Source organism: Haemorhous mexicanus, chromosome 8 (genome assembly GCF_027477595.1).
Source record: "Haemorhous mexicanus isolate bHaeMex1 chromosome 8, bHaeMex1.pri, whole genome shotgun sequence".
NCBI lineage: Eukaryota > Metazoa > Chordata > Aves > Passeriformes > Fringillidae > Haemorhous > Haemorhous mexicanus.
The window spans coordinates 12522983-12549581 of NC_082348.1; positions in this window are offsets into that span (position 1 = coordinate 12522983).

Consider the following 26599-nt stretch of genomic DNA (forward strand, 5'->3'; position numbering starts at 1 on the left):
CATGCCAGAAAACAGAATGGGAGATATATGGAAAAAAAAACCCATCAAAAGTAGAAAACAGTGTAACATTAGAGATGTTGCTTTAAATTTTAAAATGCTCAGGAAACGGAATATAGTGGTTTTGTCAACAGTTCACCAAAAAAAGGAACAACATTTTAAGGAAAATAAAATAATCTTTTCTGTGGCTCTGTATAGAATTAAATTGATCAGGTCAGGCCTCTACAATCTGCCAAATAAAACTGTTTTAGTGCAGCCTATAAATAGACTACGACATTAGTCTGCTAACACCCTCCTGCAGCCCCCAGATGTGGAGATCTAAGTGCATAAATGTATTCAAGAGAGCCTGGGAGGGAATAGGAGGTAAAATCCATGTGCATTGGAGACCATTGGAATAGCCTTTGTGCCTCTGAGTCAATATCTTTGTGTCAGACTTGGCTCCTGGGTGACTGAGTCCTGTTTGGGATTTGGGACACTGCTGCTCAGGTGACACCTCTGTCACATGGAGGGTAGAGTGTAGCAGGTGAAGAGAAGAAGTTTGACTCTGTAGTTTCCCCTTCAATTTCCACTCTTCCTAACTTTCTACTTCTTGGGCCCTTTTGCCATCAAACTCAAAACCTTTCAAAATGCTTCCAAAAATGATTGTTTTTCTTGGAATTTATGTTACAAAATCTCATAGGAAAATGTTGACCTCACATCAAATTTGATTGTACCGAGAGATAAATGTCAAGATTATCGTAATTCCACAAAAGTTAATAATGAGATCAGTTAGTCCTGAATCTCTGGCAGTGATGTCAAAATAGGCTTCATTAACATTATTAATTGTGATTAATAGAGTTAATAAAGGTAATGAGGTTTATTTACTTCAATGTATATAATATTATTTGCAGGCATCCCAAACAGAAGTATGATCGTGGTATCTAACAGCATTTGATATGTGTAAAGTGATTAAAAAACCTTTGAAATATCTTTAAGGAAGGAAGAGAACATGAATGATCTAGTTTAAGTAAAAAAGAAGGAAATGAGAACAAGTAAGTGGAGCTGAGTAAATAATTCAGAATTAATACTTTATTTCATATATACAGCCCTACTTTTTTTACTCATGGGATCCACTGAAATGAAGAGATTTCCTCAAACCTATTTATCATACGAGCTTGATAGTTTAAAGAAAGCCTACACAGCAAAGGGACCAGGAGCATTAGAAGCTCAGGCTTCATTGTGAAGGTGTGAATGGCTGGGGAAATCAGATTGTGTTACTTCTGTTCACCTCCTTAACTAAACAGACAAAGATTCCAGCACCAGTAATTCTCAACTTGGCAGGTAAATGCCAAGTATTATCAATATACACCATCAACCCTAAAAAAACCCTCTGGCTGTGGCTGGAGCCTACTGCCCCAGGGTATTTTCAAATACACAGCAGAAACACTGTGTTTGTCTTCAAGGCTGCCTAGAGTGCTGGGGTCAATCCTAGGATGCCATCAAAACCTATATCCTGGTCCACTGAAATACATCCAGTAAATCCCTTTTCTCCCTAGCTCAATCCCTCTTTTGAATTCTCATTCTGCATAGTTGTTGCACAATGAATGTGGCAGCATATCTGCAGCTTTCACCCATTTTTCAAGCCTCCAGCTCAAGCAGGACACTGCCTGCAATGCCAGAACTCCCCGTTTTGATTTCTGTTTTACAGCTCATTTTCTAAATCTGCTACAGTTATGGTCTTCTAGAAGAAAAATCAAATAAATAAGCACAGCTCTCCAAGCCTACCTGAGACACATTTTGCAGTATTTAAGGGAAGGGGGGAAATAAAAGAATCTGTAAAACCCTACAGAGAACAACTTCTAAATCACCCCTAAATAAGAATACAAATTCAGAGTTTACCTGAAAAAGTACTAACCCTCTGCTTTAGGGTGACCCTAGTGATAGTCCTTACACCAGTTTTATTGATTGGAATATGTTATAGGAACAAATACCTACAAATAGGGCACCAGGCTTGATAGATGTACAGAGGGTGAGGAAAAACAAGGAAGCTCCTGTAGATATCCATCCATACAAACTTTGGAAATTCGCTTGTTAAAATGCACGTGGGCATAAAAGTGGCCACATGTGGCATGAGGTTGTAAAAGGTACATGGGGAGAGTGAAAGTGAGTAATGGAAGAGGAATGCTGTGCTTGCAGCAAGGACTACACTTACAGCTAATTTGTGATTACCAGCAAAGGGTGAAGTGGTCTGTTTGGAAAAAGGGAACTAGAGCAAATGTAAACTGAAAACAACAGCAATCATTAAGACTCAGTTGTATCAAAAAATTGCCTGTTTCATTCTAAACTATTATCTGCCAAACAAATATTAAAGCAGTCAGAAATGTTTTACTTTGGTCTGAATTACACAACTCAGCTTCCTGAGATGGGTACTTTGTTTATAATATAAATCAGAACACATTGAAAACAATTCTCTCAGCTTCAAAGAAAGCAGGGCTGAATTCTTGTTATTAAAGAAAGCACTTCATTTGCCCTGCAACCCGTCTCTGCACTGTAGGATTGCTGGTCAATTGACCTCAGATGCCTGGCTGCTTCCTTCCTTGCACATGACTTATTTTACTTGCCAAGGGATAGTGTAAATCAATCAATTCTTCAGGTCATGTCACAAACTTCTGAAATCGCCCTGGTAGCTACCAGTTCCCTCTAAATCCTATTAGTTCTTGCCTGGAGCACAATCAGCTTAATAACAAAGGAGGTGGGAAAAATCTGAATTTCCCCTCCCTATAGACTATTGAGTTTTGAATCAAATTCAGTCATAGTGAAAAATGTTTGGTTTTTGTGTGAAAAACTAAGAATTTCCTATAGGGAATGCAAAATATTTCCATCCTCAGCCCCAGGCTGTGACTCTCAGACTAGCATGGGTGATGGAAGAGAAGTGGTTGGTAAGGACTATGAAGAATCCACATGTCTGGAGGCTCACTTTGAGATTTCTGCAGTAATCCACAATTGCACTGGCCCAGTTTGTGATAAACCAGTATGGTGGTACACAAAGACAGACAAGGAAAGCAAAGCACAGAGATGCAAAGTCATGGTTTTCTTCTCTTTTTGGACCCTTTGGGATGCATTTCCTGCAAATCCACCCAAAGCATTATTAAATTTCTACTAACAGGAATTTTTGATGCAGTCCTGGGCCACTCTTGCACTGTCTGGAGGCCCTGCCATTCTCTATAGCAAGGCATTTTTTCAAGGGTCCTGGCCCTAAGCCCATTCTCCTTTTATATCTTCTCCAACAAAACAATGTTGGAGGTCATTGTAAAAGGAACTGGTCAGAACAGGGCATGCTTAATAACAGATTTCAGAAAAACAGGCTGCAGTTTTTAAAAAGCAATCCAAGATCTGATTGATTTATCAGGGCCTGTCAGCAAGCTTCTGCCTACCATGAATCTTTGCTAAAACAGGCCTCCCACAATTTAGGGGAGATCAGCTGTGGGCAGCTCTTGAGATAGTAATGAGAAATTTCTTGGTCAGTATGGGCAGGGTTTTTTTTACTTGTTTGCTTTGTGGGGGTTTTCTTGTTTGTTTGTTTTTTTTGTTGTTGTTTTGTTTGTTTTTTGAGGCTGAATTAGGAAAGGAATTTCCCACTGTCTGCTGATGGCAAAGACCTACAGCAAAACCACTCCTGGCCCACCTGTGCAGAACAGCCATGCCATGGGCACTAATGCTAATCCCACAGTAATTCCCCTGTAGGAAGCCTGCTGCTCCCAGCACTGTCAGCTGTGCTGTTTTCATGCATACTTGAATGAGGTTTAACTCTGAAAATGCAGCATTTCATCTGGTGATGTGCAGCAAACCCAAGCTCATTGTGGGTTACACAGATACTCCTCAAGTAATTTACATTAGCTTAATCTTGCTAAACTCTTAGAAGATCCTACAAACTGCACCATGGGGGACTTCTCTGCTGTTAGCCTTTTATATTAAAAATGCTTCCTTACAGAAAGCTTTTCATTTGAATCCTTAATCCCATTTTAATTCTTTTTTTCTTTAGCAGCACTGTGAGACAGTATAGAAGGCTCTTGTCCATACCCAACCCTGCAGCTCAGCAGAGGCATGGTGCAGCCTGTGCATCTGTGTCCTTCTTGTTAAAGGATGGGTTTCATATCACAAGAGTTCATTGTGAGGAATCAAAGGGACAGCACAGATTTCAGGAGCTAGAAAAGTTCTTATGTGAGCCCTTGAAACCCCCAGCAATTTGGATGAGAGTCTTGTTCACTTTATTGCCCTTGTCACTTGACTTTTTTACCTGCTATAACCAAATGGAAAGGTAAAAGGTGTCTTAGTATTTGTTGTAAAAAGTTTCTAATTGAACAGGAAAATGATGCCTTATTATGCTAAGTGAAGCCCTTCTGGTTGGGTACAACCTTTTGCTAATTTTGGAAAGGGAGAAATGAATCCTCTAGGTGCATTTAAGTAGTACAGTGGAGCCTTCAAAGGTTTGGGACCTTCACCTGCACGTGGATTTTCAGAGACACTCAAATAAGCATCTCCCTTGTGATGCTTTTAGGCAAGTACTCAAAAGAGCAGCTTGCTGGGCTGGATCCAAACCATGCTAATTTGGCAGTAGGAATGGTTGATACATTTTGATCTGGCTCTGGTGGTTGATACTGAGCTCCTGAATACTTGGCCTTCTGTGACTTGCCCAAGGTCACAGTGGAGGTCAGTACCAGAGTTGAAAAGCAAACTCAGATTTTGAAATAATTTCATTCTGGCTGTTAACTCAAAAAATACACCCTCTCTCATTAGGCACACAGAACTGAAGCCACAGGAGGCACCTGAGACAGAAAGCCCTGTTTGGATCTGGTGATCTCTACGAGGAAATGAAATGGACACATACATAAAGCATCTCCTATTTCCTCTTAAGGTTTCAACTGATTAAATGAAAGCAATGTGAGAAAACCTGCCGTAGGCCACAACGTCTTTTAGGGCTCTGGAAGGAAAAAACCCTTATAGCTTTTAATGAGCTCATGAGATTTTACACTCTGTAACCACTAAATCCATCACTTTGCAACAATGAAGGTAATTTATGATTGCCTCAATTGTTTCTTTTATTTATGGGACATTTTTAGTATGGAATTTAATCAAAGAGATTAAATGTCACACTACCTATTACCTTGCTGTTAAGATATTAATCCTATAGAAAGACATATCAAACTCTGGATTAATCATAAAAGAAAAGTTGTATGATGGCAATGCAATTGCTTTAGGATTCATGATTTTTAAACTTATTTAATGGGGGCAGAAGTTGAGATGTCACTGCCTCTTGTAGCATACTTGCTGTTTTTCAGCATTAGAAAAGCATATGAAAATAGCCAGAGTTAGGCCTTGGTTTAACAAAGTGCTTAGCACACACTTAGCTTTAATGTGCTTGCCTTGACTCCAGTGAGACTTATGCCTGTGGTTAAGAACTGTATAAGGCAGGATTAAATCACATGCTTAATTTTAAGCATCCACTTAAGTGCCTCTTGGTAGGTAGGGCTTCAGTAAGTTAAGTTACATATTTGACACCTTTGCCAACTTAATAGGATAATTTCAAAACTAAGAAAAGGGAATGAATATGCTGCCTTTATTTATGTTACACATTCTATACAAAATGGTTTCTCAAAGGCCTTTATGAACCATAAACTGAACTACATTTCAGCAATTGATTTCAAAGCCTTTTCTACTGCAAAAGCATAGCACCAAGAAACCTGGTGAGAGAGCACAAAGACAGAAAGTTTGATACACACATGCAGGAGCTGTTGTATATTGAAGGAGAAATCTGAGACCACAGGAACACAGCAACATGGTGTTAATTTGTAGTTTTAATCTGTGGATGCACTTTTCAAAAGATCTGTATTGAGTTAAGCACTGTTCCTGCAGAAGCTATTTACCATTACAGAAAGTAATGGTGATCTCTGTGTCATCAGGAATAAAAATTCACTTCCATTATAAGTGCTATGTTCTTGTCACTGGGTAAACACTATACTGCCCAAGCCATGAGCTAGCCCAGTTCATTAGCATTTTCTGCTTACTGCATCAGTGATGCACTTTCTGGCCAGGCCTAGTGTGGTATTTTTGGGGTCCCCTGTTGTGGGGAGGAAAGATAAATCTGACTCCACGTTCTTAGAAGGCTAATTTATTATTTTATGATATTATAATATATTAAAGAATACGACACCAAAACTATACTAAAGAACAGAGAAAGAATGCAGACAGAAGGCTTAACAAGATACTAATGAAAACTTGTGACTCTCTCTTCAGAGTCCAACACAGCTGGACGGAGATTGGTCATTAAGTAAAAACAATTCACATGTTGGATAAACAATCTCCAACCACATTCCAAAGCATAGGAGAAGCGAATCAGATAATATTGTTTTCCTTTTTTCTCTGAGGCTTCTCAGCTCCCCAGGAGAAGAATCCTGGGCAAAGAGGATTTTTCAGAAAATATGATGGTGACAGCCTAGTTTTCAGTACTCAGATCAGCCAAGTTACTGTCCCATGGCTGGCTAGACCTCCTTTTCAGAAGTTGGGTGGGTTAGTTTTCACCAGAACTCTCCTCAGTTCTATGCTTTGCTTCTTCCCAGGTAAGCCCTTTTCACCCATGCTGACCTAGACTTGGGCCAGTGTGGCCTCTCAGGGACCATGCACAAAGAGCTTGGTCATAGCACCTTCAGAAACCAAGGAATCTGACACCTGCTGGAGCTGTAACCTATGGCTTAATAATTGCCTGAAGGAATAGGTATCTAAAGTAAGCTTTGTATGTGTAAAAATTGGATTTATAAAACCAATTAGTCACTCCTGACATCAGCTAGGTTGAGCCTGGCCAGACTGGAATCAAACAAGCAGTGAACAAGGGCTCTCTGTTTGCAGCTACCTTTGTTCCTCCCTGCACAGACTACAAAGAAAAGGTTTCTAGGACACAGCCCCTGTCAGTGTCTGGCTTTACCTTGGCCTTCCAGCTTCATTAGGACAAGGAGCACAGGGATTATATTGCTATGTCATTCAGAAAATACACAGAAAGCCTCAACAAAAAGCATCATCTGGTAATAATGAAATATTCAAACAGGTTTGCAGATGACAGTGCCGGATTCTGACAGGAGAATATTGTTTGGGAGAAGTTATTTGCACAAACCAGTGAATGATTGATGCAAGGACAATGAAAGATTGATGTGTGAAAACACAAAACACATCTGCCCTAATTGAAAGTCCTGGGTTCCTCAGAATTATGGGAGGGGAGAAAAATTCCTGCCTATGAGATTCACCCTATCATCCCATCCTCCAGAAATTTTCTAATCACTCATCCTACCTCTTTCTTTCATGCTGATTTCTCCTTGATGCCTCCATCAAGATTATCATGGAGCGACACACTGTGCATACAGAGAGGACTTGGTAGGAAGTCAGGTTGGAAGCAGAGTAGTTGTGGAGATGGAAAGCAGTAAAGTGAGGGGAACTGACAGGGAAAACCCTTCTGCTCTGTCCTTTAGCACCCAGCTTACAAGACAGTGTCACAGATGCCATAAAGATCCATTCTGGTGCTTTGGTTTATGACCAACACTAAATTACATAGAGTCAGGAGAAACTCTTATTATAACCACATATGGTCCTTGCTTCCTCTGTAGTTAATGCTTAGAAAACTTTAAAAATTCTAAAAAATACCTTGAAAATCATGTGCATGCATTTGGAATTCAGACATGCCAAAATGGCATCAGGCAGTTTATTCCTGGGAAATACTTTGCAAGGGCAAAAAGATATAATGCACGGACTTATCAAATAGTAAAAGGCCAGCCTGGGTATCCATTTGCAAATCAGAAGGCTGAATGTTTTGGAGGTTTAGTTGTGCAGAGTTTGTAAGCTTCACAGTGAAATCTCACTGGCAATACAGCCAGGACATGGCAAATTGAACCTTGCTCTGAATGTCATGCCCAGGATGTGCTTCTTGGTACACACTGGTACATAACAGAATATTAAACAAGGGTATATTTTCAGCCTCCTCTTGCAACAGTCTGAACTTCTCCCTGCAGTGCTTTCACTCTTTGACCTCCTCAAACAGACACCATCACTGCCCTTTTCAGTGCATGGATTAGCTGGCACCTTCAAGGCCAGGAGCACAGTTAGGAAACACCAGGGAACCTGCCCAAAAGCATGAAATGGCAGGCATTAACTCTCAGCCAGGGTTCACTGGTAGTTCACAGCATTTCTTGCAGCCAGGAGCTAACTAAAGAGAGTAGAATGCACTTGATATATTTTAAATGTCATTGTTTTCCTGCTAGCCTTGCTGGTGGCACAGAGCACCAGCAGCTATGTAGGTAACGATGCCTCAACAATGGGCACCAGCTGAATTGTTAGAAAGCTTCAGTCTCACCCAACAATTTCCTTGCTAATATTACCAACATTGCCTTCTCATCAGAGCTATAATATGGTAGATGGCAAGAAATGTAGTTCTGCAGCCTGGAAAGTATCTAAGCAGTGACAAAGAGGTGGTGCAAGGAGACTGGTCTTCCCTCAGCCTTGCAGACTTTAAGACAGAAATAAAGACAGAAATAATCACATATGTGATTTTCTGCAGTCAATCTCACATAATCAGTTTTTTGAAAATTACTGGGAGACATTCCTATATCATTATTTAATTTCCAGTTATGCCTGGGAACTCTGTATTTGAACTCTCCGTTCTCAGAGCAGACTCTGAACAAGCACAGAACTAAAAGGAATCTGGTCCCAGTGATCTGTCACAGGACAAGCTCTGCCAGACTGGATCAAAACTGTAATGTTTAGTTTTTCCCCAAAGAAAAACACCCAGGGTTGAAAACAGAGTGTTTTTATAATTATTACATATCTTAAAGCAACTGTTAATTTCTGTTCTATTACCAAAGTAACATGGAAGTGGGTGAAGGATTGCAAGGGGACAAGAAAAGGCTTTAGCATTTCTAATTTATCTGTTACATGCACATTGCACTGTGATCCAGTGAGAAAGTTTCTATTCAGGCAGCGTTAGGGTGACATATCTGTCACTGAACTGGTTGATTTGGGCACTGAGCAAGCACTGCAATATTCTTGAGTATAAGTTATTTGCATGGACCATAAATAAGAAGTGACTTTATTCCTTCTGCTGGCCCTGCTTTGAGCAGGTGTTGGCCAGAGTACTCCCTTTCCAGCCATAATGATTCCACCCATGGCAAATGCCCTGTCTCATCTTTAAAACAGCCTTCCCTTTCCCAACACCTTCTGGAGCCCCTATAGCTTGATCTTTGTTTCAAGAAAGCTCAGCCTTTGATTTTCCTGTGCTTCTAATCTCTAATTTCTCAGGTCAAACCCAGAGATTTTATCTTGAATGCCCCTGTACTTGAAGGGGCTTGGGGGTATCAGAGGGGTTGCTGTTGCAAAGGTTATGCTTATAAAATTACTTCTGGGAAACATGAGCTACCCCATCTCTCCCACTAGGAAAACAGCAGTTCTGGTTTAGGACTAAAAAGTGTTGTTTTTACACAGCAACAAAAAAAACCCCAAAATCCAAAACAAACAAAAAAACCCCAAAAAATTGTCACTGTAACATCTGCTCCTGATACTGTGCTGTGATGAAGTGTAAATCCAAGCTGAGCAGGCCATAAATTGCATTATACCATTGCTCCTCCTGACCCTCCAGTCAGACAAGTTTTCTATTATGAAGACCCCATATTCAGGAGTTTATATCCTGGCTATAAAAGTTTAGTTTAAGCAGAAAGTTGGCATAAAATGCCATAACTCCAGAGTGAATCTCTTTTGTAAACTTGATAACAGCTTGTAATACCTCAATACTTCAATAACCTCTTTCACAGAAAGAGGATGGACTATTTAAAATACACTGTACCCCCCCACGGAAGTATTTACCAGTGGAATCAGCTTTGGATTAGGCAGAGTAAAATATTGCTTCTAGTTTAATCTGCAGAGAGGAAGGTGGAGTTTTGATGCCTCTTTTGGTAAACTGGGGAAGAAAGCAGCAGATTTTTTTTTCTCTGTAAAAGACCAGTCCAGTAATTATAAACTACTTTTAAAGATTTTTTTAAGTTCTAAGCTAGTTCTAACTTTAGTTACCAATACGATAAAAACTAGAAGATTCAAAACTAGGAAAAAATCTATTTCTATTTTTCAAACACTGGGTAAGAAATAAAGATTATTTTGAATATTTTCCCTTCTTACTTACTTGCAAGTTTTCAGCCTTTGAATTTTATCGTAGTTCAAACATTTAAGTCAAATATCTTTCCTCTGCAATCTTGATTTTTACTTCAGTTTATTTGATCCCTTAAATCCCATATTATTGTCCCTGTTCTCTGCACAGATTAGCATTACTTGAAGCACCAGCAGATAAACACAAGAATTCAACTGTTAACCCATAAAGAGCGGACACAACTCAATCTCTTCTGGACAGAAATAGATTCTCAGGAGCATTTGCTCTGAAAAAGGATCAAAATCTGATCAATATATGACTGAAGGTGAACCACAGCTGTTGCTTTGCATGGGAAAGTCCAGTTCCCAACAGCTTAACAGTAAATAACTCCAGGCACAAAGCAGGCTCAGATTGGAGTAAATCCAATCCAGAACAGTCTCAGGGGCTTTACATTTGAGTGAGACATTATTTCAGCACTAAACAGAAGAGTTTTGATAAAGACATTTTGAAATTCTCACCCCAAAGCTCCTGTGATGGAAAGTCTCCTTGGGGGAAGCAGTCTGGGACACAAAGCTGTAGTCACTTAAGTGAGAGAGATGCCAGGGGACACCAGGTTTCCCTGTCTCCTCTTTATATTAGAGGAAGCTCTTGTGGGAGAGCTGTATGTACAGCTGTCAAGATTTTGACATTTTATCCCCCATAAAAGCCTCCTACCTTGATAAATATCCTCCTCTCCCAGTAGGATGCATTGTTTCTTTGCTGTTTTGGACTAATGAGCGTTGATTGTGATACAGATCTTAACACGACCTAGTCACCAGTCAGGTGAAACTCGTGTCAATTTTTCCACGTACATACAGAATTAAAACCTTCCTGAGACCTAATGATCCACAAGGTAAGTGGGAGGAAAGGGGAGAAGGAGCGATTAATCTCCCACTGTTTAGCATTGCTTCATTCTTTACAGAGAAACACCTTTTTGCATGAGAGTTTTATAGATTATATCATCATTAAACACCTCACTATGCACATCCCTGGTCCCTAGGGGGAAATCTAAGGTTTCTTGCTCAGTAAAAATCTCCTAAAGTTTTCCTGCCCCCAGCATGCAGAGCTGTTTCACACAGTATTCCACCTGGGCTGACGCAGCTCCATGCAGGCTCCAGGCTGGCAGCACAGCAAGATGAGTTTAAGAAACCCCCACAAGGGATTTGAACTCCTTTCTCTGAGCTTTGTTGGGGGGCCCCAGCTTGGTTTTCATCAACCTGCTGTTGGTGCTGGGGATGTAGATGGCTCAGCAGTACTGAGTGAGGCAGTGCCTTATGGGGCAGCCCAGCTGGCTCTCCTTATGGAGCACACAGTCTGCTACACCCCCTGATATGCTGCAGGCTGACAAGCACTGGTAGCCATTTGGCATACAAAGTATGGGAAGGGAGGAGATCTCACTGTTTCCTGACTCTTCAGTGTCTGTAGATAGTTACTTTTTCTGAGTATTTCTGTCTTTAGTCTCTTCCCAAGATAAAAAAAAATAAAAATAAATAAAGCTTGAAGCAAATGGCATCTCCTTTCTACAGCATAAGCTTTAAAACACACAGGGATCAAACTTTTTCCAAAGATTAGAGTGTTTTGTTATTTGCTTAAAAAGAGTTCTTTGCTCTTGTGTTTTTCCTCCTCCATTAATCAGAATTCTTTCTGTATGCTATCTCAAACTGAAGGGCATACCTAGACAGCTAAAGAGAGCATGGTGCAGCCTTTTATCAGGTGGGAATGCCTGAGGAAACCAGGAGCACCTACTTAGTCTTTCAGGCTGAGCAGAGGGAGACATGAAATCAGCTAAACCACTGCTGGCATTCCCACTGCAGGGGTGGCTCTGGGTACACCCAGAGATAGGGTTTCAGAACTCCAGCCTGTGATTGCCCTGAACCTTTAGACAAGCATCAAAGACTGATCCACAGCAAGCACAACCCACTGCTCTCCTTGGCTACCTGCCCTGACTGCTGAAGTAAGAGGTGGTGCGGACACCCTTTCATCTCCTTGAATGCTTACCTGAGGGGTAAGGAAGGCACAGGTAGTCCCACAAATTCCTTCTGTCCCTCCTGTTGGATGAAGATTGCCAAATACCTTTCTTCCTCACTGCAGCACTCGAGGATAAGTTTTCTTCCTTGTCCACTCACTCTTTAGTGGCAGCTCCTCCAGTGTTCCCTGAGCTGCTGTAGTCACTCCTTCATCCCCACTTCTCTTTTGTTATCAGGGAGCAGCAAGAGCAGAAGGCAACAGGAGCTGTGAGCTGAGGAGGACCACAGCATTGGAGGTAACAGGGTCTATCAACAATCCCAGATAAAGAAAGGTCTATCAAGTCCAGAATCCATGCAAAGAGTGTAAACAGCATCACAAGAAGAAAGACAAGGCTGCAGCCTTGGTCCAAGCACCATCCATGAGACATGGCTGGAAAGATGCTACCTACAGCCCTGGGCCAGGTCTGAAAGGAGTTTCTGCAGCAGGGCTGAGAGCAAAGACATGCACTGCACAGCTTGGGAAAGGATTGAACCCCCTGGCCTTTGCTGCTTATGGGGGATCCTTGGACCCAGGGGCAGAGTGTGGATGTGGGTCCCAGCTGAGGCTGGTTAGGGTCATTGGAGGCCTATTAATGCCCTCACACCTAATTACATTTTCCACACTGTCCTTCTCAGTCTTCTGTGGCCTGGGGTCCCAGCCCTACCTGGGACCTGATGGTGTTTTTGCAATGCAAATAACACAGCAGTTATTCCGTGATGTGAATTAAATTCATGTCAAGTTCTACTTGAAGGGTGCCCACACAACCTGCCAGGAGCAGTGTAACTGCTAATTAGCACCCATGTTGGCTGTCGGGTGAGGACATGAAATGTGTGAATGGAATACAGAGAATAAACTACCCACGCTGGGAGACTGCAAGTTGACACAGTCTTTTCTATGCCAGATTTTTGGTGCTCTAATAACAGATATCATCAAAAGGGAAGGGAACTCATAGGGCTGTAGCATTTCAGATACAGAAGACTGAGAACCAAGATTTTGGATACAAATAATATTGAATTTTACAGGCAAAGGTACCTTAAGAGATAGGTGTAAACTACAGGGAAACCCTTAGTACTGTTTTGAAAAGGTAACATAAGCAAAAAGAAAAGGAAACTAAACTGTTTTGGTCTTTCATATTGGTTTCTCTGTGTCTAGGCATCCTCACTCTGAGGGCAATATGGGTAGTTTCCCTGCTTCTAACCATATTGATTTTCTTAGCAGAAAAAGCCTAAGGTTATCTAAACAGTTTAGTTTCTTGATTCCTTGTGTTGAATTCATTATTTTCCTTCTGCCTGGATATGCTACTCTGTGTTGCACATGGTGCACCAATCTATAACCTGAGCAGAAATTGTTCACAGAGCTGGCCAACGATGGAGGTGGGTGTGTGCTCTGGTGATTAACACATCAGCAGTCCCATCATGGGGCAAGCTTTCCATTAGAACTCCTCAAAGTGACAGTGGGCCCATTCCTGGTGGCTGCAGTTCCCAAATTTGATGTGTTTCCTTATTTCCTGAGCTGTGTTCAGCCTTGCAGCACCAGCAAAAGGGACCCTTTGAAGGTATTTCCCACCAGGGCAGCTGGTACTGACTTTGCTGAAATGCTCTCATTGATTTCCTCCCAAATGCAGAACAAAGGAGAAACAAGAAGAGTTTCCAGGTCAGGAATGTAATCATTTGCATACTAGGTCATCCCATCCCTGTTGAATCCCTCTCGTACATGAGATTTCAGAGGTAGGTGAAAATCTCTTACTAGGGCTGGTACACACAGAAAACCTGGCACGTAACACAGGAATGAGATGTGATTCCTCTCCAGCTCAAGGCCACCATAAATCACTGGCCACACTTCTGCCTTGCAAAAGTCACTCAGGGCAGAGTAAATCCATTTGTCTGGGTAGGAGCTGTGCTGGAGCAGCAGAGGACGGGACACTCCTGAAGGCAGAAGTGTTTCAGAGTCCTTGAACCCTGTGCAACAGCTCCCTCCCTGCATCCCTTTTTTTGTCTGGGCTGGAACCAGGATCATTGACAAAGCAGGTTTTGTAGCTGAAGGCCTCATAGTACAGAGCACAGGGATTTGACTGCTGAGCAACGCACATAGCCATGAGAAGCTTCAGTCCTTGAGGAGGAAGCTGAAACCTCTTCACGTCATTCCAACACTCCATCTGTGCTCCCTATCCACTGTAAATCCCTCTGCTCCTCCCACTGACCAGCCAGACTGTTGTATGGCTTGTGCCAAAGTATGAATGGAGGGGATTGATCATGCCTGGGTGCTGCTTGTCACTTCACTTCATGATCTGTGACCTGTGCCTGATTAAACACCAGCAAGCAGCCCCTCCATCTCCACATGCCTCAGCCATCTCTCCTGTACTGCTAGTGCCAGCTATAATTGTCATGGGAAAAGCCCTTGGAAGCTGTGTTTTATGGAATGACAAACAGATTCTAGATCAATGACCAGAGTCCTGCAAGGCTGGGAAAGAATCACCACAGGTTGTACATGGTGTGCTGGGACAGGCTGTGCCATGGCTGCTGGTGGGCAGGTGACTCTGCTTTTTTTTGTGTGTTATATTCAAGGAGATATTAAACCAGCTCTCTTCCAGCATTGTTACAGATGCTGCTCTGTATTAACTAATTTGTGCTTCTCCCCCAAAAAATAATTTATTTCCTCTCTGTCCTGGTGTCAATGCTAATATTAGCAAGTGTTACTGAACCGTTCTACATCTGCTCCAACAGCAGCTGCTCTGCAGGAGGGTGACCTGACAAGGGGACAGGGCAGAGGAGAAAAGTCACGCTAGGTGCTCAGCAGAAGGGGCAGGAGGGAAGGGCTGGAGACTGTGGGCAGCTGGAGAGGGGCATGCAGCACTTGGCAGCTCAGGGATGCAGAGAAGGATATAAATACAATATAAATAGGTCTCTTCCCAGATGTATGTTTGAGTGGTGTGAAATGCCCCACATGAGAGAGGTCTGTTGCATAATTGTCACCAGGGAGGCCCTGTGGGGATGTGTCAAATTTGCTCTGCTCAAAACCTGCCTGGGAAGCAGCCTGGCAAAGAAAAGAACAATTTGTAAATTTTCTTTTCTCTTGTGTTAGCCAACAAACAGGCTCAGACCATCCTGATTCTGAGGCAAATATGGTGAATTTCATGTTTGCACTTCAGCAAAGTAAAGGGGCTCACTGGCAGCCAACAGCTCTGAAATCAGGTGGTCCTTCTCCTAGAGGGGTCAAACCAAACTGGGGCGCATCTCTCTTGGACAACAGGGTGGGACAGAGCCCTGATGGTATGGAGCATTGCAGCTCTGTATTCCTGCTGGGTTATAGATTTTGCAGCTGGAACAGTCCCCACAATGATGTTTCCCTGCACAGATACCTGATGCTGTGTAGCTGACTATGGGAACTAGGCTTCTAACTCATTCTAGTGACTTTAAAAGGGTATGATCCCTGTCTTCTGATCTTATTGCATTTCAATAGGTAAGCAGGTCAGTGCTGGATCTGTGGAGATGAAATGGAAAGCCATTTGGTCAACATATCATGGACTAAGTTGGAAAATTCAAGAACTTAAGAGTGTAATTATATTTTTTTTTGGTCCACCCTATAGAGCCAGTCAGGGCTGGGAACTGGACTGTCTCTAGTGCAGGGAGGAGGCAGACCAATGGAAAGCAATGCAGCAGTCTAGGGAAGAGATTCAGGTATCTTTAAAAATCTAGATCGTTATTTTTTTCTTCCCAAATTGCAGTGGTTTGCAAACCTTCCCTCTCCCTGCAGAGTTCCGGCCCCTTCAGCTGACCCTGTGAGCGGAACGGCCCCGCGGGTAGCGAAGCGCATTTCGCAAACCTTTGTGATTCCAAAACAAGTTCTCCTTCTGCTCAGGGCTGAGACCAAGACACAGTGAGAAACCGGTAGTACGGAACCCTGCATGCAAGTGCATGTCAGCGTTTTAAATCCCGGGAAGATGCCAGGGCTGGATGGGAGCCCTACCGGGATGCAGCCCGTCCTGTGCTGCAGGGGGTGCTGCAGATCGCGGCTTGCCGCACGCCCTCCGCCGGCCCCGGCGCCGCGTGCTGCAGACTTGTTTACATCTGAAAAGATTTATTTATGTTGTAAAACTATCTGCTGCTGAATAGATGAGAGGAAATATGTGAGGGAAACCATAATCATTTAATACTTATTCCGTTTATTTTCTATTCATTTAGCAATGGTGGCATTCTCATTATAATTAAAGGGAGATGGGTGGCCTTCTAATGCTTTTCCACATGTGTTTCTTCCTTCCTTTTGAAAGGGCTTGGCAGATTTGGGTCATATATTTTCTTCCTATCGTTCAGCAAGGGGAAGAAGGGAAAAAAAAAATTCCCAGCACCAATCTTTTCTAATACTTCTACATTATTTCAATCCAGCAGAGGTTTGCTCTGCCTCAAGCTAAAGAAAATCTATTAGGCTCTTTAAAGAAGTGAGTCAAAGGGGATGCGTCCAGGATAAGGTCAGGCAAAGATGTGTACAGCAGAGAATGATAGTACTCAATATCATTGCTCTGGCTGCCTGGAAAAGTTCACCCCATGGGATGCCAAACTCCACTTAAACTTGTCTCTTGTCTTCAAATGTCTGCAAGCTGGAGACAAGCACTTTACACTTTTTCCTGGCACTTGCCTGAGGTAGGTGGGAAACAAAAATTCAGAGGGCAGGACCAGATGCCTTTTTCCCCGCAGAGCAAACTGAGAAGGGGTTGAAGCTAGAACTGTCCAAAAGTCATGTTGCTGCTGTCTTCTGGGCATTTTAGACTGTGCTTAATAATGTTCATATTTAACAGCTAGTGCTGTAAAAATTGTTACAGGTAGCTTTTTACTTAAAAAGCAGCAATTGAAGCTCATCGGGGCACATATTTGAGCAGATGATTTATGCTTAAGTTAGGTATCAGTAATCCTGATATCTAACTTAACTTCCTGATACCTTACCTTAACTTCCAACCACATATTTGACACATCTGAAGTGGGGCAAACAGGTTGAAGAAAGTTGTCCCAACCTTCTTGGTGGTGGTGGTCTCCCTGCCCAGAGCATGATTTGATTCCCACAGGTCTGGGGGGATGCTGAGAGACTGGACAGGGTCCTGAGGGGGTGACTGGGGGCCTGGTGCATGAGCTGTGCATGCAGGATGAGGGACATGAGTGGGTTTAAACTGGTATAAATCTGATAACCTTTAACTAGAGGCAAACAAACTCAGCAGAGCCAAATTCAGCATGACCAGTGGCCACAGCCAGGGGGGCAATGTTCATGTGTTAGAGCATGGTCTGGGGTTTATCACTTGGTTGTTTTGCAGGGATCGTTCCATGCCCTTTGTGCTTGAAGAACCTTTTTTTGTGCTTAGCTGTCTGTGTCATCGTCCCCAGTGCTAAAGGATGGCAAGGACTATAGAACAAAGTTTCTAAATTTACAAGAACTGCCTTGAAAACTGAGAGCACCTGCAGCAGGACCTGTGGAACGTCACCATCTGCTCTGCCACAGATGTATCATTGCACCCAGTGCTACAGAATTTTTTGTTAAGGGTCTGAGCTAGGGACAGAGTTGCTGGAAGTTCCTGCTACACTCCCAGACAGCTGCACATGGAACAGTTTCAGAAATTAGGATCCTTTGGAGTGTGACTCAGCCTGCACAAGACACCGTGTCTGTGGAAGGTCCTGTTTGTGCTGCTGATTGTTGCAGGGCATGAGGGTGACAGCTCAGTTAGACACCTCATGTCAGAGGGAATGAATACAGAAAGTGCTGCTGAACTGCATCTTGCCTGATTTTTTTGGAGTTTGGCAGTTGATGAGGGTTCAGCATCAACCTTGGCACATCTCTGGATCTGTGACAGTCAGGTACCAGTAGCTGCTCTTGCCTTGGTTTCGATAGGTCCCCAAGCAAAGAAACAGTCTTTTTGTCTATCTGGAAAATGAAGACAAAGAGGGAGATGGGAATGTGTAACTTTCTGCCATTTCTCCCTCTGATCCAGCTCCACAGCAGTTTCAAAACACCCTCAGCTTTGGCAAGCAATGCCTTTGCTCCTACTCCTTTCCTTTGGCTGTCTCTTCCCTCTCCAAATCCTGGAACACCCCCAGAGTTTTCTTGTTGACTCTTTAACCTCCTCTGTATTGCAGGTGTTGTCCATGTACTTCTAAAGCACCACAGCCAGAGAGGAAAGGGGAAAACTAGTTTCATTTTGAAATCCTGGTCTGTAAAACCTTTTATATAGCAGCATGCCAAGAGAGAAAATATAACTCTGAAGAAGCAGGATGTTTTAGAAGCAATTTCACTTTCCCCACTTCAGCAGCTCTGGAGTGCTGGAGCAAGAGGATGCTGCAGGAAGGAGGATAACCCTGGGTGCCAGGGTGCTGCCTCGTGTTTTACTATCAGCATCAGGTAAAACACAAGCTTGGAGTGCACACTGAACTCTGCATGGCCATCGTGGACCAACAAATTAAGGCAGTGGCCAAGAATACCATAAGCAGTGGTGACAGAGGAGTCTGGCACCAGTAATTTAAAATGTCACAAATTGGAATTTCCAAAACCCTAATCTCTGAAGTACTGAAGTTGCCAGGAAGCTTTTGCAGTGGCTGTTGGTTGGGCAGCCCTGACAGCTCCCTCTAAACACCCTGCCAACCTCCTGCCAGCAGCAAGCCCAGCCATGGCTTGGGGAGCTGTGGAGAGCAGCTCTGAGATGCACACGGGGTCTGTTCCTCCACAGCCTGAGCATGGCCCTGCTGTCATTATTGCTGCTGCTAATTGTCCTCCAGAGGAGTCCCACTGCAATGGGGTGTGCTCTGCTAAGATAAGGCACTTACACTGGCTGGCAGCAAACAACAGGGCTATCAATCCTCATGCTTCAGGGCTCAAACTAAGCACAGTTTCAGGCTAGGGATGAGCCTGTGAGAACTGTTCTCCACAAAAACAAAGGTGTGCAGAATTCACTTGCCTGCTTACAGATTCTGAAGCCCAGATTTGGCCTGGTAAATTGTTTGGGTTTTGGGGCACAGGAAGAAGGCTAAGCCAAATCCCATCACAGCAGAACCCCCTGAGTTCCCAGTTTCCCTGTGTTTCCTGTGATGGGGAATCAGGAATGGTTGCATAGTTGAATGGGTTTCGGTTTGCAACCCTGGTCTTGCCAGGGAGTGAAATGCATATGAGGTAGGAGCTCTCTGCAGATGGAAATGGAAGAGTCAAAATGTCGACTGGCAGCACTTCTGCCCCTCTCACCTCTCCAGCTTGGCTCATAAAATAAAAAATTTCCATTGAATCATGTCAACAGCAGAGGGTATCCCAATTGCCTCTGCTTCCACCCAGCAGCTCTTATTCCAGCCTGACATCTCCCAGCAGCTAATTCCAGTGTTGCTTTAGCTAATAAACTACAGAAAAATCCCAGTACCTTTTAAATATCCTTTCTTTGGAGATAGCTGTATCTGATTCTCTAATAAAGATTCTATTAAGAGAAGCCTCTGCTGTGCTTTGTTAAGGAATTGATGCAATTTGATTTTTATTACATGAACACACTAACATGGATACTAGCTGTCTCGGATACAAAGAGTCACTGCAAAAAGTATTGTGCTTCCTCATGCACACCAAGATAAAGTAATTAACTTTATATTAAAAAAAAATCTCTGTTGAGATCTGTTCTGCATAATTCAACACCTTGTGCCAATTAAAGAGAACTTCTTTGGAAAATGGTTTAGGCTGTAATTTTATAAGTCTTTAGATTTGTGTGCAAATATGCATGGCTTTATGGATGTTTTGATAGTGTAATTTTTCTAGTAGAGTTTACACATTTGTTTCCTGTATTCATAAAGTGAGACTTTGTAGAAGAGCTCCTGGATCAGGCCTAAATCTCAAACTTGATGCCTCTGTCAGGGACAGAAGAATCCTGCCCAAGATAAGAAAACTCACCCGAGCATTCCCTCCTCTGCCCTCCTCCCACCCCTCCTGCCCTTCCCAGCCCCTCAGCACTGACCAGGGTAGGTAAATCAGCCCAGAGACTCTAGTGGTTCACCAGGATGTTCCATGGTGCCTTTCTGAGTTGCAGGGAAAATTTTAGGACAAATGGAAACATAAAAATGAACTGAGGACCAGCTGGGAACTGTCTGAGAATGTCCGAGGACAACAGAGCCCCTCTCTCTGGTGAGCAGTCCCTGTGTGCCGTTGTCCCTGGGAAGGTGGTGTCTTCAGGCCCACTGGGGCATTAGGGGGAATCCTGCACTGGGCTCCTCCCCACCCCTGTGGGGAACAGAGCCTGGCTGGCTGAGAAAAGTCCTGAGAGAAACATTCAGGGTAGGTAGGAGATGCCTGTCACCACTGAGAGCCCACCCTAATGCCGTGAACAGCTTGGGCTGCTCCCCCATGACACAGAGAACCATCTCAGTTAGTGCTCTTCTGACTTTAATTTGTGGGAGGGCTCAAAATAGCTTAAAAATATACAGTCAGAACAAAGCATTTCTTGTTACCTTGGGATGCAGAAAGTCAGAATGGTTGCTTGATTGATGTGGCTTTCTGAGAAGATGCAGTGAGAGTGACTGTGATAAATAAAGACAGTCCAGTATTGGCAACAGTAACAAAAATCCATGGCATGGATGGATTAGACCAACATCAAGAGATTAGGTGGTGTGCAATCAGCTATTGAATAGGATAAATACCTTACACATTAGGGCTACATTTTAAAGAAGAAAGTGCTAAATGAAGGTCAAATGAGATGCAGAGTTTTGCTCTCAATAGCCTGTCTACTTACCTGGGCTTATAAGCTCCACATGAGGGTGATTCAGCTAAGAGGATAATAATTAACAATCTCCCAAAGCAGACAAACTCTGTCACTGAGCCAGTCAAGAGTCTCATTCCCCCTTTCATATCCTCAGCTTGCAAGTGCTGTAAGTCACTTATGCCAGCATTGGGAAGTTAAGGTAGAACAGCAGCCAATGTGCTTTAGCTGACATTTCTTGAAGCAGCTTGAATTGACTTGATTAACATCTGGAAGCTTCCTACTGGATTTCAGTGTGGTAGTTCCCTCTGCCACAGATAAGATTCTCTGAGACTCAATACTTTATCCCAGCATTTGGGCTTCCAATACTTAGAAAAGTGCCCCCCTTTCTATCTATATATTCATCATCTACAGCTAAACTACATTTATATCCACATCTCTTTGCACCTATAACTGCCCAGATGCAGCTAGTCTATGGTGAAGGTTTTTCCTAGTAATAATTTTTCTGTTATCATAATATTGCTAAGCAGCCCTGATTAAATAAGACCCAAATAATACACTAGTTTCCATTAGAGTTATCTACTGTTTCTTTGGGTGTTTATTAGACATTCATGTTTCACTCACTAAATTTTACTTTGAACCCATGACCACTGATTCATCCAGGGTGCATCTTTTGAGTTTACTTCAACAGCTCTAAAAGACTTAAAAGGGGTGGAGGCCAGTGCATCCCATCACCAGCTCTTGCCAAGCAGTTATCACTGTGCCCAGGTTGCTCAGCACAAAGCATATGTAGATACACACATGCTCACTTTAAGTAAAAGACTCTGACCTAAAGAAATTATATATTTAGACAAGTAAGACATGCAGTGGGTGGAAGAATATTAAACTCTTCTTCATTCTGAGTGGGAGAAAAGAGGGAGAGATCTGAAGCACAAGTATTAAATAATATTAGATCATCTTTTTATAGCACAAAATATGAAGTTGCTTTCAAGATTCTAGTATAAATATGGCATAGCACCATATCTGTATATCTGTATTAAGGTACCTGTAGTAATAGATCTTATATCTGTCCAGAATGGCAATATACTACCCAGCTACTAAGAACTTTTACACTGATACAATTTATAAAATGGTATTGATTTTCTCTTGCAGTAGAAAGGCATGTTCCCTGCAAGTGAAACAATGTACTGGTAAAATTATTCTGGGTAGTGGTCTGTAGGAGAGCTTGAAACTTTTAACACTAGGAACATGTAGCTCTTCCACAGACATAAGAAAGGCATAATTTGGCATTTTCCTTTTTTTTTTTTTTCCCTCTCTCTAGATTTTAATATTTAGGAAGGAATCTGCAGAAAAATCAACCCAGTAGTGAGTCCATTTGGGAAAAAAATAGGGATTGTTAAAACTAATGCTATGTTCTTTTAAGCCATCTATATGATCCAAATACAGCTGTAAATGTCATGCACTGTGACATAGTCTTACTAGAATGTCATTGTTTTATCTTTGTGTTATTATTCAGTTTAGTAATCCCACAAAATCTGGCATGTTTCAGTTTGGCCAGAGTCAATAAAGGAAAAATCATCACCTGCGAAACAGTTTCCACTTCTCCTCCACCCTACCAGGTTCTTTTGATCCAATATTTGCTGTTTGTCTTTGGCCCAATAGTTTTTTCAAATTTTTTTCCCTAGTTTTCCAAACCAGCCTGTCTTGTCCCTATTAGAAAGAGGCTGAAATTGTGGCTACAGCTTGCAAGTCAGTAAAACTAAATGTTGCCTCTGGCGCTGCAAGAGTCTGTTTGCACCTTTGAATTTTATTATATCTGTTAAATACTTTTATTTTTCTTACTACAGAATAATCCTTGTGCTACAGCCTTTAGTGAGAATTAAGATAAAGGTGCAATCACTCCAATTTTATTGTAGTATTAGTCCTACATATTTCTCCCTGTCTCTGCTGGAATTTGAATTTCTTTATCTGTCCCAGTATAATAGCCTGGTCCATGAGCATCCTGGCTAATGAAGAGAGTCTGTTGTGGATTTGTGTCTTATATCCCTAGAGCTCCACTGCAGTAATAGATTGAGTGCTGAGACCTGTAATTTTTTTCCTATAAAATTATTTGAGCATCTGTGAGGTCTCTTTTGCTATGCCAAAATGGCTTAGTATTCTTCACAGATTGAGAGTTGTGGGTTGCAAGGACACTATGGAGTGTGCAAACAGCATGATCACATTGCCTTTTCCTCCTCTGAGATCTGTGCAAAGACAAAACAACATCTTGGGGCCATAACCGTGGGATTAAGAGCTTAGAGATTCGCTGGGCACAATCCTTCACTGTTGTGAAGGTCATCTAGTGTGCCCATGGAAGGTCCTTCAGCCCTAACAATACAGAGCAATCTATCAAATCCATCAGTAATCTATCAAAAACCACTTCACATGAGTAGGAATCCAAGCTCTGAATTGATTGCCTTTGATGCCAGCTCTGCGACCTCTTCTTGAGAGAGCGTGGTGAAAAGAGTTCTGTACTGCAGAGGGATGTTTCTAGGGATACATGTGTGACTTATGGTAATTATCCAAAGCACCTGGAGCTCCTTGGAGAGAAACTGTTAGAGAAATGTAAAGCATCATTTTTATACTGAGAATTAGGGAACTGCCAAGGTTTTCTTGTCAAACAGGAATAGCAAGGTTTTGATTCTGAACTTTTTAAAGTAGCCTTTAATAAGCAAATACTTTAAAATGCGAAGGCTATTGACTTAGGAACATTTGTAATCCTCTCTCTGTCTGGGGAGAGCTGTAAGCCTCTTCATGCAAATGATATGATGAATAGTCTAAAACCATCGATGGAATGCACCAGGGTAAGCTTTTTAATGCCAGAGGCACCAATGAGCTTGTGAAACACATCTTCAATCTTTTTCTCTTTTTTTTTCAAAAAATGGATTAGTTGTCTTTTGTTATTTTTAAGCCTTTTCCAGAGATCAGCTGGTGGCACTGATAAATTATCCATGGAGCTAGACAATCTCTTCTTATTCAAAGCCCCCTTTTCCATCAAGGAGATTGGTCTGAATGGAAAGTGTTACTTTCCATTGACATGATTTTATGAAAGATTTCTTTATGGCAACACTTGCTTCACTTACAATGCATTACTTTAAAATAGCATGTCATGGTGATGGAAAAGAGGATATCCAGGGATGTCAGCCCAGGGATGGAATGCAGTGAGAAAAAAATAAATACATGGGACTTCTACCTAATGTACACCCCTCTATGGTGCACTCTCCATACTCCTATAAATATGAGAACTGGTGTATTTTGAATGCTAATACTGAGACAGAACTAAGCCTGCCTTCTGTCCTGTTACAGAAGTCAACTGGATTACCTATTACCTCAAGTATTGCACATGAGCAAACAAATATAGGACAAAATATTAAGAGAGGTATCAAACCATCCTGATTATTTTAAGCATATTAGAATTAATTTTGATGCCTCAATTAAAACATACCTCTACTTTTATGAAAAGTGTCAATTTCTACAGTAAAAATTAGAAGTGCCTGAGCCGACTGCAATCCCAGACTGTTCATAAATTCTGTCTCTAGCAATGGCTGATGTAACCTGCAAACGCAGTGCAAGAAACCCCACAGTATTTAATTATGGAGAAGATTGCCCACAAAATCTGCTTTAACCTCTGGTAGTTAGAGGCTGAGTTAAAGCCTGAGACATGTGGTTTGTGGGCTTATATCCCTTTCAAGAATTCTGTGTTTAGTAAAATACTTCTCGGAGGATTTTATGGAGACTGATGATTTTCTTACCCACTGAATGTCCATTCTATCCTAATACACAACATTATTAACTTCTGGGAAGAAGACTCCCAGGATGCCCATGTGTGAATAAGAAAATTCCTTCCTTCATGTGAGTAGTTAAAACTGTCATGCCTCCTGAGAAAAAACCTATGAATATATATATGGTATATATATATATATAGCACTCATGAAATGTTTATTTTTAAGTTGAGAGAACATTAAAGGTAACTTGCTTTAATTTAATTTTACATGTGTCAGAAAATGTGATATGTTATATCGTGATCAATGAAATAATTCTTTTGATTGTAAAAGGTCCTATATTATTTTTGCTGATGTCTTTGTTATCTGATATAATCCTCAGGGAAAGTCTTGAGCTCTTAGCAACCTTGGATTTTTGTTTTTCTCTTAGGGAGGTCAGCTGAGCCGAAGCAGTAAAGATGAGTACTGACTCAAGAAGTAATTCTGCAGTGTTGTGCAGCAGAAAAGGTAAGTCATATTTCCAAAGGCTGCACTCGGGTAACTCTGATTTGGCTTGGGATTCTCATCAGCCACTTCACAACCCAGTTTATATCTTGGTTTAATTAGCCCAGAAATCAGTTGCATATGAGCATTTTTGTTACTATAACCATGTTTCCAATAAATGTTCTGCCACACAAAAGGGGATGATTTATGGCAAGTTGTGGGAAAGGGCAGCAGCTCTTCATCTTACTTTCCTTGTAGGGAAAGGCAGAAATAAAATCTATGAAAAAGATAGAGGTGCAAGCATATCCCCACGAATATGCAGTGATCCTTCTGCCTATGGTCTTCAAAGCAAAAAAACAACCCATTTTAAAAATGGGAAAATAAATCTAGATAGATTTCTGCTACTCGTTTCTTGATTTGTATTCCCACTTTTTTCATACATAGTGCTTCCCATAATTCTTGAAACAAGCAATTGCATAGGTTCTGCAAATGATCTCATGGCCACTTGAAACTGCAAACACACAGGGAATCTAGCAAGTAAAGAGTTAACCCTGCAAGGATTTGATATTACAGCAAAACAGCAGCAGGAAATTGCGCCTGGATTTTCTTTCATTATTCTGAACCCTTTAACCTGAAGGGCTGTAATACACTAGTCTGATAAAGCACAACGTGCCTGACTTTAACGCCTCTGGTATTCTCTTATCCACAAAGTGCATTGCCCATGTAAAACAAGGTATCAGTGCTAATTACTTTTGCTAAGGCTTATATTTTCATGGTAACTTAATACAGCTAATATCCAGGGTAATTCACCAGGTTCCAAATACAAATACATATTAGGGCCAGATTTTACATTTTTCTTTATAGTGCTAAAGCTACTGGAATTATGTGACAAAAATGCAAGGAGAAACAATACCAGCTGTGACATTTAAGCTCTTTCTCTAATGACTTACACTGTGTCTCTTTGAAGTCCATAATACAGTCTCTGAGTGAGCTGCAAGTTTTGCTCCCTGGTGCACACAACTCTTGCTAAGTGCTGGTGTAATAGCTACTTGTTCTGTATTTTCCTGATTTTTTTATATTTCAAATGACAATAAAATAGGATTTTTCCTCATCTTTATGGTAGAATTCTTGGCATTTCAGGGGCCAATGAAGCAATGTCTGCCAAATCATGAAACATCAACACCTTGCTTTGCAGGATGGTGCTCAGGAGTTGCCATTCACAGCCATCATGATCCTCCTTGTGTCTTGTGGCCAGGGTCCCAAGGGGGATTTATTTTCCAGGGTCACTAGACCCACTGTGGGAGGCAGTTTACCATGAGAGACACATTGCTGTGGTAATGTGGTTTCAGCTCCCTCCACAAATACCATTTAAATGAATCCCAGGAAAGTGAGCAGAGAATGACCAAAGCTTTTAAAGGTATGAGCTGTGGGGACATGACTTGTATAGTCAGAAGGAAAAGA